The following is a 14,866-nucleotide window of genomic DNA, read 5'->3' on the forward strand; positions in this document are numbered from 1 at the left end:
TCTTCTTCTTCTTCTTCTTCGTCTTCTTCTTTGTCTTCTTTGTCTTCTTCGTCTTCTTTCTTTCTCTTCTTTCTTTTTTTTCCCAGTCCTGGAGCTTGAACTCAGGGTCTGGCCACTGTGCCTGAGCTTCTTTTGCTCAAGGATAGCACTCTACCACTTGAGCCCCAGTGCCATTTCAGGCTTTCTCTGTTTATGTGGTACTGAGGAATCAAACCCAAGGCTTCATGTACGCTAGGTAAACAGTCTACCACTAAGCAACATTCCCAGTTATAATAGAATCTATGGAGAACGCAAATAGTATAATTCTTTAGAAAGACTAAGTAAAATAAGTAACGAAATGAGTACTGGGATATGGGTATTTACAAGGATTGGGAGGTCAAGAGGAGAGGAGCAGAAGAATAAACTGGGGAAATGAGTAGAATGCTGGCAAGGAAGCATTGTTTATGCTACAGACTAAGAAAAAATAAGGGAAGTGGTGGGTGGAAGAGGGGGTGAAGATGTTTGATGGGATGACACAGATCAAGATGCATTGCATACATAATTTACTTTGTTAAATGGCAAAAATTCAATATATAACCTAAAAATTAAGAAAAGTGAAGGAATGGGTGGGTTGGGAGTGGTAGGTGAGCATATTAAAAGAGATAACATTGATCAAGAGGCACTGTATTCATAAATTACTCTGTTGACTATCTGCAGAAAATTAAAATATATTAAAAGTAAACCAAATGTTCAGGGACCACTTTCAGGGCCCTGAGTTTAAGCCCTGAGACTAGTATCAAAAAGAAAAAGAAAACATAAGCTAGGATCAAAATACAATGGGTTGCAAACTAATTTGAAAAGTAACTAAATCAAAACTTTAAAAAAGTTAAATGATATTGAAGTTAAAGAGAATGAATTCATGAACTAATAGATACAGTGTATGGAAGCACAGATAAAATGAACTTTCTCACACTGCAGAGGAGAAGAGATAAAACATAAGAAGTTGTTCATAGAGTAGTAAAATGAATATTAGGAAACATGGAAATGGATTAATTATTCAATTTTGATGTAAGAATAGCTAAAATTTAAAAAGAAACAACCTACAGAGAGAACATTTTAGTTAATAGGAAGGAGGTTTTGGAAATATTGGCAATACATTTATAATACAGAAAGTTCAAAAGAATCAATCAACACAAACAAAATTACCGCTTGCTGCACATAACCTAATAAAAACTTTGAGCATAGAAGCATAGAGGAGAACTACCTTCAAAAATCACAGGAAGAATAAATTATTAGCCAACTGTTAGGTCTTCCCAGGAAAAAATGGCTCCTTCCCCTTTGTTCTCCTCCAGTGCATATTTAGTCTTCTCTAGAAGCTCCCACCCAGCACCTGTAACCCAGGTAACTAGCACATGTAGGGGCAGAGGGAAGTCCCCCAGGCTCTAGAGGTCATGTCCTCTTCCTCTGAGGCCCTGTTTCCATCCACCCAGGTCACACATGCTTTAGACCATGAGGGGGTTCCCAGCATCTGAGATCACATCTGCATCCACTGTAGCCACACCTTCCCCCTGTCCCCGCCCTCTTTCCATATATCTGATCTTCATTCTCAATCCTTATATGTGGTCCTGAAACCCAGGAGGGAATAGTGTCAAGAGTCACTGGACCTTCTCCTCTCTCCTTTTGTTTCCAAGGGTCAGTCTGCCTCCTGGCCCACCTCCACGGATCTGAACTGCGGAAGGAGCCCCCATGCCAGATTTCTTACCTTTACCATTGCTGGCCCTGAATCCACGCCACACCACTCCCCTCTATCCCTCTACATCTAGTAAGTGATTGTCTATGGGCCCTGTCTCTCGTTCTCTCTTTCTATTTCTCAATATCTCTCTTTATGCGTTGCCACACCAGAGGGACCTCCTAGGCCTTTTGGCCAGTTACTTCTCCTTTCAGAGATGGCTGAGTGGAGAATGTGATTGGATGCCTTCTATTCATGGCCTCTCTCTTTGCACTCACCAGACTCTCCCCTACCCTTGTTTTTTGTTTGTTTGTTTGTTACAATGGGGTCCCATCCATCTCTCCCAAGCTGGGACACTCCCTTGGGAGTCCTTGGAGTCTTCAACTCTCTCTAGATGTCCTTTCACTCAAGGAGTCCAAAAAGCCAGAATGCCTTAACATTATCACAAAAAATTCTGCAAATGCAATGGTAAATGGTCAGAGGATACATCTAGGCTTTCTTTGCTCTCCTAGATCATCCTTATCTCTGGCTCTCTCTTTCTACTGACCTTACCCCTGTGTCCACCAGGCTTGTGTGTCTGACTCCTGATTGGGGTGGACAAGCTTCCCAGCCATCAGCTCCTCTAGAAATGTAACATTCCTAGTCTTAAAGCAGTTAAGTTTCTCTCCCTCCTTCCCTCCTGCCCTCTCCCTCCCTCCCACTCCTCCTTCCCTCTCCCCTCTTTCTCTCTCTCTCTCACATACATTGCAACCAACAACCCTTTGGCTTATGCCCTTCAGAGTAAGAGGTAGGCTGGGTCCCAGGAACCACCTCTAGATTCTCTCTTGAAGTTTCGTTATCCATTCTTTTCTGTTTGTCTGTCTGCATTTTGTCTGCTTGCTTATTTAACAAAGCTCTGCCAGGTTTCCTTACCATAATGACTAGACCAGACATTCACCATCTTGATCATGTGCTAGGATTCATGTGATCCTCACCCTTCTAGCAAATATCCAAAGGTCAATTAATGTATCTCTTTACCAAATCGTTTTACAGGTTTTCTGGCAGGTTTTACAGGTTTTTCTTAAATGACTCCACAAGCCAAAAAATAAATTAAAAATAAAAATAAAAAGACACGTTTAAATTCAAACTGTTTGCAGTTCTAAGGTAACCAAGACTTAACTGGTTCCATGGACAGCAAACAATTTTCAACTTCAACTGTAAAGAAGCTCATAAAATTTGGATGCAAACAAATGTGTATATCTTTCCCAACTATTAAGCTACCTTGGATACAGAGCTGACAAGGGTTTTGATCTTAATTAGTATGCTAAAGTGCTATATTCAGTTAAAAATTAAAAATTAACTAGATTGTTTAATCAGTTGCTGTTTCAAAACTCTCAACATGTCTATCATTGAGTTTTGCCTTTACAGATTTTATCTTTGGCAGAATTTGCAGTCAGACCCAAGGAAAGATAGATAACTTTTTTTTTTTTTGGGTCCGGTCGTGGGGCCTGAACTCTGGGCCTGGGCGCTGTCCCTCAGCTCTTCAGCTCAAGGCTAGCACTCTACCACTTGAGCCACAGCACCACTTCTGGCTTTTTCCTTTTTGCTTATGTGGTGCTGAGGAATCGAACCCAGGGCCTTGAGCATGCAAAGCAAGCGCTCTACCACTGAGCCACCTTCCCAGCCCAAGATAGATAACTTTTACAAGCATCTATTGCTCAATATTAACTTTTTTTTTCTTAACAAGTTCCAGGCAAGTCCTATGTAAAAAATGTTTCTATTGACAGGCCATCAGTCAGCTGGGACATGCCATCCCAGCAATGAGCAAATGCAACATCATCCCACCAAAAAGAGCCCTCCTAAACCCCCAGGACAAAGGTAGACCTGAAGATGAGACTCCATTGAGAAACAGAAAAACTGAGAAAAATAAGAGGGTATGGTGTCAGATCATAAATGGAGCCACTTTTGCTTGTCCTTTCAAAACCAACCAGAGGTAGGAGATCAAAAGAAAATACAGTCATTAATAAGCATGCCTATTTAATGTTCATACCACTCTTAGATTCATACCACACTTAGATTCTTGCCCTTGCTACCTGCTATTTCTATTTATAGTGGTTATCCCATCTATATCTATCATCCAGGCATCTACAGTCCAGTTACAGCATATTCAAGACCTCCCACTGAGCCCTTAACAACTCCAATCCAACCCCAGCTTCTGGCTGGTTATTCTTAAACAGTCCACAATGCTCTTCCCACCCAGTCACCAGACGTTAATCAATCAGAAGTAGTCAGAAACATGACCTACCAACTCCAGAACTGCCTGAAATGCAGGCGACAACAACTAGCCAAGTCATCCACATTTTTTTTCTTTTCCACCTGGAATAGATGGCTGCCATTTGTGTGTCCTCTAATAACTTTTTTCTTTTCTTATTGTTAAGTCTCTGCCTCATAAGGCTTCTTTCTGACTTCATCCAAGGATTCATACATGTGTTCACCACCAAGGAACTGTAACTGCTGCCTTCTCCCTGACCAGACAACACACTTCAATCCCTCTGCCCTTAATGTCAACACTCCTTGCCAGCAGCAACCACCAGAGAGAATCAGTGCCTCTTTATAACTATCTAAAGGCTGGAATGTTAGTTCTGCCTAGGAAAAATGGCACCTTCTTTTTTGTTCTCCCTCCATGCACAAGTGGCCCTCTGAAGGTGTCCCCTCCCAGCACCTGAAACCAGGTTACTGGTGCACCTGGGGTCAATGGGAGGTCTCCCAGGCTCTGGGATCATTTCCTCTTCCTCTGAGATCAATTCCTCAGCACCTAGATCATGCCCTCTTTGGACCATAAGAGTTTCACAGACCCCGAGGTCACTTCTGCATCCATTGTGGCCACACCTTCTCCCCATCCTCTCCCTATATAATCTCTCTCCATCATTAGTTCCCTCTCTACATGCTTCATCTTGTGGGAGCTGGCAGTTTGCTTCTTCCTAATAAATTCTTCACCTGAACAACCTTGTGGAAGTCTCATTTCTTAATCCTTACACTAACAACTGCATTTGATGAAGTGTTGTCTTGAAAGCAGGAAGAAAAGACTAACACCCACTCTTAAGTGTACTGAGTGAAAAAAAAATTAATCTCATGTTCTATATCTAATCAAGTTGCCTTGCAAGAGTGAAATAAAGTAAAACAAGCCATTCAAAAATGAAATGATTTTATAATAGCAGCAAACTCTTAACTAAAGCAAATTCTGAATCATACAATTCAGGTAAAAGAAAATGATTCTCAACTAATAACTATAAAACTATCTGCAATATCTTTATTAACTAAGGAAATTCTAATGCACATGAATATATGTGTATATATGTCAATAAGTGTTCATTTATAGAACTATTGCTCATAACTGCAAAATAACGAAATGCAACAAAATCCATGCCCAACAGAGCTGCCCATGTAGTATTATACAATAAAAGTGAATGATCGACAACCACATACACCAGCATGGTAAATCTCTGAAACAAATATTAAGTAAAAGTAAAGTTGCTCATGAATGCTTACAATATAGTTTTGTTATATAAATTTTACAACTAGGTCAAAGCAGATTATATCATTTAAGTATACACAAAACATAAACCTATAAAGACAAAGAGTGATTAACATGCACAAATATCTGCATAGTGGATACATCTAGGGAATAGAGTAAGTAATATAGGCTAAAGAAAAACAACTATTTAAGAATCTGAGTAGACATAAAGAACCAACAATTTCTTGTTGGTACTATGCTTGAACTCAGGGTCTCACACTCACTTGACTTTCTCAGTTATCTTTCAACCCCTGGAACCACACCTTTAGCCCAGGTTTTAGCTGTTTAATTAAAACAAGAGTCTGAGAATCTTTTCTGCTTAGGCTGGCTTTGAACTAGGAATCCTCCAGGTCTCCCTCTCTGATTTTCTTTTAATTTTTATTATATTTTCTTCTCATTTTTATAAATTCATTTACAAATATCATGCTTTTTTTTTTTTTACAAATATCATGCTTTTTTTGTATCACAGTCACTCCCACCTTCATTTTCTAAAGGCACTCATTGACGGAAATTGAGCTAAAGCTATGCGTTAATCCACTTCACACCTTCCTAGTTGTGCTTGCACTCTCTGCTGTAGTCCTAATCTGATCGTAAAAGCACTTGAGTTACAGCCTGAGATGTTAGAATGAAGGAACTAAGGAAGGCTGACTTAACTGTTTAAAAAAAGGCCTTTTAAAGCTGGGTGCCGGTGGCTCATGCCAGTAATCCTAGCTACTCAGTAGGCTAAGATCTGAAGATCAAGGTTCAAAGCCAGCCAGAGCAAAAAAGTCCGTGAGACTCATCTCCAATTAACCACTAGAAAACTGGAAGTGGCACTGTGGCTCAAGTGGTAGAGAACTAGCCTTGAACTGAAGAGCTCAGGGACAGCATTCAGGCTCAGAGTTCAAGTCCCACGATTGAAACACACACACACACACACACACACACACACACACACAAACACACACAAACACCATAGTGAAATGGTAACTGCAGTGAAGTGTCCTTTCTTGGCTCCATGTGTTTCACAGAAATGAGTGTTAACCTGAAGATCTCTCTGTCTCTTTGGATTTTTCTTGCTATACTATAACTACCACAGAAGGAAAAAGTGGACTAAAATTGGTGGGTTTATGTGTAGCTGACAGCTGGATCTGAGGAGAGATTAGTTATACTCCTATCTGTCCAAAGGAGCTCTATCTAGGGGAAGGGCATTTGGCCTTTAAAAAATGGGAAACTTGGGAAGGGGCAGGCCCATTCTTTTGTCCTCAATATTGAACAACTTGCTATCTCACCTGCCATTCTGCCAATTTAATTGTATCTCCAGTTTGGTCTTTGCTGGTTAAATGGAGATGGAATCTCCAAGATATTTTTATCCAGATATTTTTATCAAACTCTGATCCTTTGGATTTCAGCTTTCTGAATAGATAGGATTACAGGCCTGAGCCACAGGTACTCAGCATTTACAGTAAACATTTTAAATTTCATTTTCTATTATTTTTAGGAAAATTTTACTGCCGCCATAGATTCCATATCCAGAAATGTAAATACAAAGTGCTTCTTAATTTTAAAAGTGATTGAATATTTATTGAGCATTTTTACTTGAACAGAGGAAAAAATGTGTACTTTATTATATACTAAGTGACTAAAACCTTGTATTTGAGAAACAAATCCATTTCACATTTTACCCTATTCAGGTAACAATATGTCACTTACAAGTCTAATAAAATATATATTAAGACATATATTAAGACATCATCATTAGCCGGGTGGCTCAGGCCAGTAATCCTAGCTACTCAGGAGGCTCAAAGCCAGCCAGGGCAGAAAAATCCATGAGACTCTTAGCTCCAAATAACCACTGGAAAACCGAAGTGGTGCTGTGGCTCAAGCTGTAGAGTGCTTGCCTTGAGCTGAAGAGTGCAGGGAGAGCGCCCAGGCCCAGAGTTCAAGCCCCATGACCAACAACAAAAAAAGTCGTCATCATTTTACACAGGAACCCAGGTTTAGGGAGCAATTTCTCACTTCTTCTTAGCAGTAATTTCCAGTTCTAGAGAGCAAATGCTTCCTGATAAGACCTGCAATGTTTCTGGGTTGAAATCATTTGTCTCTGTGGCCTCATTTCCAATCACATCTTCCCAGGGAGCCTATGATGATGTTATCTTCATGGAGTGTAGAATGATGCAGTATTCTTGTACAAAAATCAGAGAACTTAATGGATCTATGTAAGAGTCATTTAGACCTAGAGAACTTTTAGAGAAGTACTATTTCTTCTTGGGATCAAAAGAAATTGAGGCTACTCACAATTTGTATATTATTTTTAAAGTGAAATTACAGAGAAGAGGCTAGAACCTTTTAATTGTGAATAAGTGAAAAGCTCTGTGGAACTTCTTTTTCTCTCTTTTTTTTTCACTCAAGGATGGCCATCTACTAATTGAGCCACCACAGTTGTGCTTCTCCTGGGCAAGTTTTAATAGTGGATATTGATTTGGTAAAACAACTTTCTGATAGTCTAAACTTCGCATCACTGAATCTGCAGAGCAAAGATTGTGTAAAGTTCTCACTATATACTTTTAGAAGTCCAGTTTTGGACATCTATAGTTGCCTGGGTTATGAAAGCTTTCATTCAGTTCTCTCTCAGCATCACCTGATGTCTCTTCTCTCTTGTTTTGCTCTACATATCTGAGAAAACTTTGGAATCAAGATTCTTAGCACCCCTTATATACCTGGACAATAAGGTTACCCCAGTGCAGAAGCCCAAAACTAGAAGGATGGCAGAGACTTGTAGTTCTGACTTGAGAATGGATACCATACACAGATACCATACACACGTGGAGCCTATGGAGCTCCATGATCTACCAATGGCTGAGCTGCAGTAGGAAAAAAAACTCAAGCTATTTGGGAGATAAAAAATATATTCAGCCAGGCACCAGTGGCTCACACCTGTAATCCTAGCTACTCGGAGGCTGAGACCTGAGGATTACGGTTCAAAGCCAGCCCAGGCAGGAAAGTCCATGAGACTCTTATCTCCCATAAACCACTAGAAAATCAGAATTGGGGCTGTGGCTCAAGCGGTAGAGCACTCGCCTTGACTGAAGAGCTGAGAGATAGCACTCAAGCCCAGAGTTCAAGCCCCTCAACTGACAATATATATATATATATATATATATGTATGTATGTATGTATATATATACATATATATATTCAAATTTGAATATATATATATTCAAACTTAAAGAATTGTAGTTCCTGAAATTGGGGAACAGTGCTGATTGCCTAGACATCATTGTGATCTGTATCCATCTGCCAAGTGTTGAAGTCAGCTGTCCAGGGCAAGAGGGTGGGGGTAAAGGGAAGGGAAGAGGCTATGTGTGTAAGACACTGGCCCCTTTCAAGGGTGCCAATCCTCTCTGAGCCAAAGTTAGCCCCTGCAGCCATGATAGCAGGAGGCCACAGTGTTGCAATGACAGCTAAGTCAACATAAAGTGTCTGATTGCACTCCTGGATGAGCACTGCTTCTATGTTCTTAATGACACCAGATGGCACAGCCTACCCAGAGATGCTCAGAATTCTGGGTTCACACATGTTATGACCTTAAGAGGAAGGTTGAGCAAAGAGAGAATTTTGCTCTGAGGAGAAGCTAGAGAGAATGTTCCACAGTAGAAAATAAGTTTTCCCCATTGGAAGAGATGGGGCTCTAACCCCATTTCCTTCCTTGGTTTTTGGAAACATTTCAATGCTAACACGTGGTTTGTGTGTTGATTAACATGTGTTTGGAAGCAATTGAACTATGCACTACTTCAAAGGAGAGAGAATCACCACAAAATAGAGGCAGGCAGACAGGGACTGAGCATCCACTTTTGGAACAAAACTGAAAAATTCTTAGGGTAAAAACACTGTAGACAAGTGTGAAGAACCAGTGTAAGCCCAATAAGCTCCTTTCTGATGGTTTAGCATGCTCCTTCTCCTTTCCACGACTTAGCATGCTCCATTCCTAGGCAACATTTGGCCCATTTAATAAAGGCAATAAATAATCAGCCTCCAACCCCTCTACCTTGGGATGGCACTTCTCTGGGGCAGCTACCACCATATAATATAACAAAACCCCCTTAGAATGACCTTCAGTTCTGGACAGCTGCAGACATGGGCAGTAGCCATAAATCCTAGTCCACCATGATGAAGCCCCTGGTCCTCATGTCCACAACAAGGTCTCCACCTCCTAGCCCCTTCTAGCCCTGCCTAGCCTCAGTAGGTTATGTAGGTCACCTCAGACCATAACTGGCACTTCTCACTTCTCCCTGTGAGAATGGCTCTTGCCAGTCCCTTTACCAGCAATAAACCTTTTCTTTGTTCTTTGTACCTGGATGTCTGTGTGGTTTTCTGGCAAAGACTAATATACTCTAACAACCTTAAAAGTGAACATTCAGTGGTGTGCTCACAAAAATCCAGCCCATTGAAATGTGGGCATTCAAATCAAGCAAGCAAGCAAGCAAAATACAACTTTTGTTGTTGTTGTTGTTGTTTGCTCTTTATTCAGTATCCATCCTCCTGGGAATGAGGAATCCAAGGTGAGAGTTAACCCACGTTATATCAAGAAGGCTCACTATTGGTTGTGCCTTTGAATTCCCCTTTAGAGAGTAATAGAGGGACAATACTATGGATCATCACCTATGGAGATTTTGTTTATATTTTGGTCTTGGGCCTTGAACTCAGGGCTTTTCTGCTCAAAACTAGTTCTCTACCATTTGAATGCTAGTGCCACTTCCGTTTTTCCGGTGGTTAATAGAAGATAAGAGTCTCATGCACTTTCCTTCATGCACTTAGCTTCAAACCACCATCCTCAGATCTCAGCCCCCTGAGTATCTAGGATATGGGAATTACCGGGGAAGAAATCTAACATTAACCCAACCACTTTCTCCATGACATCACTAAGGGAAATCAAAGTTCTGTATCAAGCTAAAAATAGCTGTAGGTCTTTCCATGTTTACAATGCTTGTTAACTAGTGTAAGCCTTTGAAGAGCAAAATGTCATATTTTCAAGTATTAGTATATAAAGGGCCTCAAGCCTCAGCTTATCCCTATATAAAAGTGTGCCTGCTGCATATGCTTGCATATTTGAACCATTACCTGACTACAACAACCCCTACAATAAGCCACAGAAAGCATTTTATAAACAGAATGTCATGTGCAGTAATACATCAGTACCAACATATTTGCAAGAGGCTACTCTCAGTGAATGGAGAATTTTTTAAGCCATCATTAGATTCTTTAAAAAAAATTAAGCAAACCTTAATTTGAACACTAGAGAGATAAAAAGGAGAAAAGTCATATTTTAAGCCATTATGCAGAGGAATAATCTTTGCTTGGAATACATTTTTCTGTCATAATATGTTATGAAAGCATGCACATGGATGGTTTCATAATTACAGCATTCAACACTGTAAATGCTAGACTGAAGATTGCAAATCTACTTTCATTATAACCACTTGTTTTCAATCACTGATAACATTTGAGAAATTGTCCTTGGGACTGAAATTCACACAATGTAACCGATAAAGGAAGGTGCAATGAATTTGTTTGTCAAAGGAGGAGTAAAAGAGTGGAAGGAATTTAGAGATGGATGTCACATTGCTAATAAAACTATGTTCATTGAATATGAACCCTCAATTCCTAAGAATCTGTGTGAAAACCTCCAACATAGGCTATAGCCATTATATGACAGCATCAAGCCACCATCTGAATAATTCATGGACCCAGTCTGCTACTAAAGAGACAGGTGTAATTTTCTTGTGAATCCTACCAATTGTTTGTTGTTTAAGCAGTGAAAATGTATCTGGTAATTTTTAATCTTCCATTCCATTTTCTCAATAGTGATTTTAAATGGTAAAAGTCAAATCATTACAAGCTTGAATAAAAAATATATTAAGTTTCATTGCTGTACATGTGGTAATTTGTAATATAACTTTTAATTTTAATATTCCATTTCTTTGCCTGGAAAAAGTCTAGGATGATTACTAGGATGTAACACACATTTTACAAATGGATGTAAGATATATCAAAAAAATATAAAAATTTTGTGCATGTGATATTTCCTTTGAGTTCATAAAATCTTTGCATTTATTTTGAATATTTGTATAATTTTCTTAGAATATGTTTGGAAAAAAAGAAAAAACTGGCAAGGCATATTGAATTTTGTCAAAAGCTTATAGTAAGCTGATGGTTAAATCAGGGTATCTTGAACTCAAATCTACTGATTTCAGGACAAAAGTGGAAATGAAACTCAAATGATTAATGTGCATTTAAAGTAGACAGTTTTGGAGAAGTTGAGAAGATACCTGTTTGGGACATATCATTTTCCTCCATCTATTATGCATATTTTCTTTCATTATGTTTTAAAAGGGAAAGCACAGATGTCTATGCAGACATTTCAGTATGTCTGTTTTCAATTGGTAATTGTTTGTCTACTAGAAAACACACGTATTGCTACAACCTATAACAATTAATATCAGTGACAGTTTGGTACTTGAAAACCTTTTAATTGTATTTAAGAAATCGTTTTGTTTTGAGCTTGAGAGGTTTCATCATCTTGACTGAAAATAACCAAAATGTCCTCCTCAAAATCAGTTTCAGATATAGCACAAATCAACACCACTCCACCATTCTCAGAAGTGCTTCATCAAGAAACAAACATTCTTCTTCTGGAAGAGTTGGCTTAGTTATGTTTTGAGATAGAGTCCCGTTATATTGTCACAAATGGTCTCAAGCTCAGAGACTCCAGTGGTCTGCCGTGCTCAGACTTCAGAATAACTGGGACTACAGACAGGACCACTGTGATGGCTCATTTTTCTGGAGTTAGCAAATGCTTTTTAATTTAAATTTTTGTTATCTTTAAGTAGCTGTGCAAAGAATTTGAATTCAACATGTCAGTTTGTGAGTACAAAACATCTTAATCAGCATCACCTCTTTCATCTTTGAGATTCTTTTCATTTCCAAACTTACCTACTGCAATAAAAACATAACTTTTATCACTAAACTTTCCCATATCCATACTCAACAGGACAAAGAGAGATAATAATTTCCTTAATTTTTTCAAATAAAAATTACTTTCATTAAGACAAGTATTATGCTTATAGTTAAAAAAATAGCTTCAAACAATGCAAACTAGAGTATGTTGGAAAGTTTAAATCTCCTTCTTCTTTATTCCAGCCATACAATTGAGAAGTAATCTTTTAAATAGTTTCAGTTCTGTATCTTATTTATTATTACTAGGAATGTTATGGCTCAATTGGTAGAAAGCTAGCCTTGAGCACAAAGAGGTTCAGGGACAGTGCTCAGGTCCTGAGTTCAAGCTCCCACAATTGACAAAAAAAATAGTCTCAATTTATCTTTTCAAGAAAGAATATTTTTGCTCTTCAGTTTTAAAATTGAAAATTGTGCTCCCTACTAATTTATTTTTCCATTTGAAGTTCTTCTATTTTATGTTATATTGTTATTTAACATTCTTCTAGTTGTGATATCTAAATGTGCATATAGTATGCATGTATCTTAATTTATTAATTATTTAAACTCATTATAGTTAAAATAACTTGAAGCTCTGCATAAAAGCTATACTAAGCACATACCAACTTTCGTGCTCTGGCCTTTAGTTCTTTAGTCCCCTAAACTCTCTGAACACAGTCATTACAAAATTATATTGGAAAGAAAATGAAAGAGTTTACAATTGTGAATTTTAAATATTTTTGGCATCTCAAAGGTCTTTACATGTGACTTGTTTCTGATTACCTTTTTTACATGAATTTTCTCTTCATTTCTTAAAACAAGGTATAATATCATATATACAACTTTAAGTGATGTTTGGACATGAAATTGAACAGATGAAAGGCATGCCCCTAACACTTTGCTAATTGAAAAATGAAGGTCAAGTTCAACATGATCTCTATTTTCTTAATTATATTATTCTAGTTGATATACAAAAATATAAGGATTTTCCCTTTTCTAGCATTGTGTAATGTTTTGGAATATGCATGTCTTTCATAGCATAAAATTGAGCCCATCCATTATTCAAACTCTTGGCATTGTTATGTTGCCAAATTGGGGAATTATGTGTGGTTTTTTTGTTATACCTCAAGTTTTAAGCTATCTTTCTTTCTTTTCTACAATCATGCAGATTGTTTTAGTATTTATATATTTCATTGAGATGTACAAGATGTTATGTGGAAAAACGAACTTTACAACTTTGGTGCAGGGGTGGGGAAGGGGGGATGGGAAGGGATGGGAAGGAGAAACAAAGGAGAAGGCAACAATGCTGGATAAGAAATGTACTCATTACCTTGCCCATGTAATTGTAATACCTCTGTATGGTATTTTCACAATACAAATAAATAAATAAATAAATAAGAATACTTTCTTCTAGAAGATCTATCTATCTATCTGTCTATCTATCTATCTGTCTATCTGTTTAGCTATCTATCTATCTATCTATCTGTCTATCTATCTATCTATCTATCTATCTATCTATCTATCTATCTATCTATCTATCTATCTATCTATCTATGTCATGAGGCTTGAACTCTGGGCCTGAACACTGTCTCTCAGCTCAAGACAAGCACTCTACTACTAGAGCTTCTGCACCACTTCTGGTTTTCTGAGTGGTTCTTTGGAGATAAGAGTCTAATGGACTTTCCTGCCCAAGCTGGCTTTGAACCACAATCCTCAGATCTCAGCCTCCTGAATAGTTACATTATAGGCATGAACCACTGGCGCCCAGCAAGACATTTTTTAGAATTTTCTTTCTGCAGTTACAATCACCAGAAAAATGTTATAGCCCCAAATCAAAATTTGATCCTCTGGATACTCTCTAGATTGAATTCATTACATTTGTAGGCCTCAAACATCATAAGGTTATACCAAATGTTTATTATTTCTGTTCATCAGTGTGACATTTAACATTATTTTTCAATTTTTATGTCCTGCTTTTCTCTTTTTCACTTAGGATTCTTTTCTTCTATTTCTCCATTTTTTCCCTTGTGATGTCTCTGTTGTTGCTGTTGTTGTTTTGCATTCGAATAGTACATTTAGAATGTCTAATTCTACTCAAAATGACTCTGCAGAATTTATATATATTTTCAGTCCCATGGTTTGATGCACGTTCAGTCTTGGACTTTGTTTTGAGTTGTTGTAGCAGTATGATTTAAACTAATGGTTTACTATAAAGCTTGTTTTAAATATAAAGCTTATTTTAAATATAAGTATATTTAAAATAAATGTTGAATTTTATTCACCTATGTATTTTAGATCACTATGACCTTTCATTTTGATCCTCTCTTGTAGAAAATATCTAGCCATGAAAGGTGTAAATGAAGATGCACCAAGGATAAGCAGACATTTTGAGGAGTATCCAGAAAGATACTTAAATGGCCTATAGGATTCTATGGAAGATTTAGTATGACTCTACTTTTCATACTAAAAGGATAATTTAATTACTACTTTTATTTTTCATCGTGATAAAACTATTACACTATTTATCAGTTGAAAATATGTCTAAAATAAAAAATTAAAACAAAAACTAAGAGCCATCCAACAAAAGACCAAAATTTCAAAGACAAATTTAAAATGAACTCCTGTTTAGAAGA

This window comes from Dipodomys ordii, unplaced genomic scaffold, assembly GCF_000151885.1.
Source record: "Dipodomys ordii isolate 6190 unplaced genomic scaffold, Dord_2.0 Scaffold32, whole genome shotgun sequence".
Lineage (NCBI taxonomy): Eukaryota > Metazoa > Chordata > Mammalia > Rodentia > Heteromyidae > Dipodomys > Dipodomys ordii.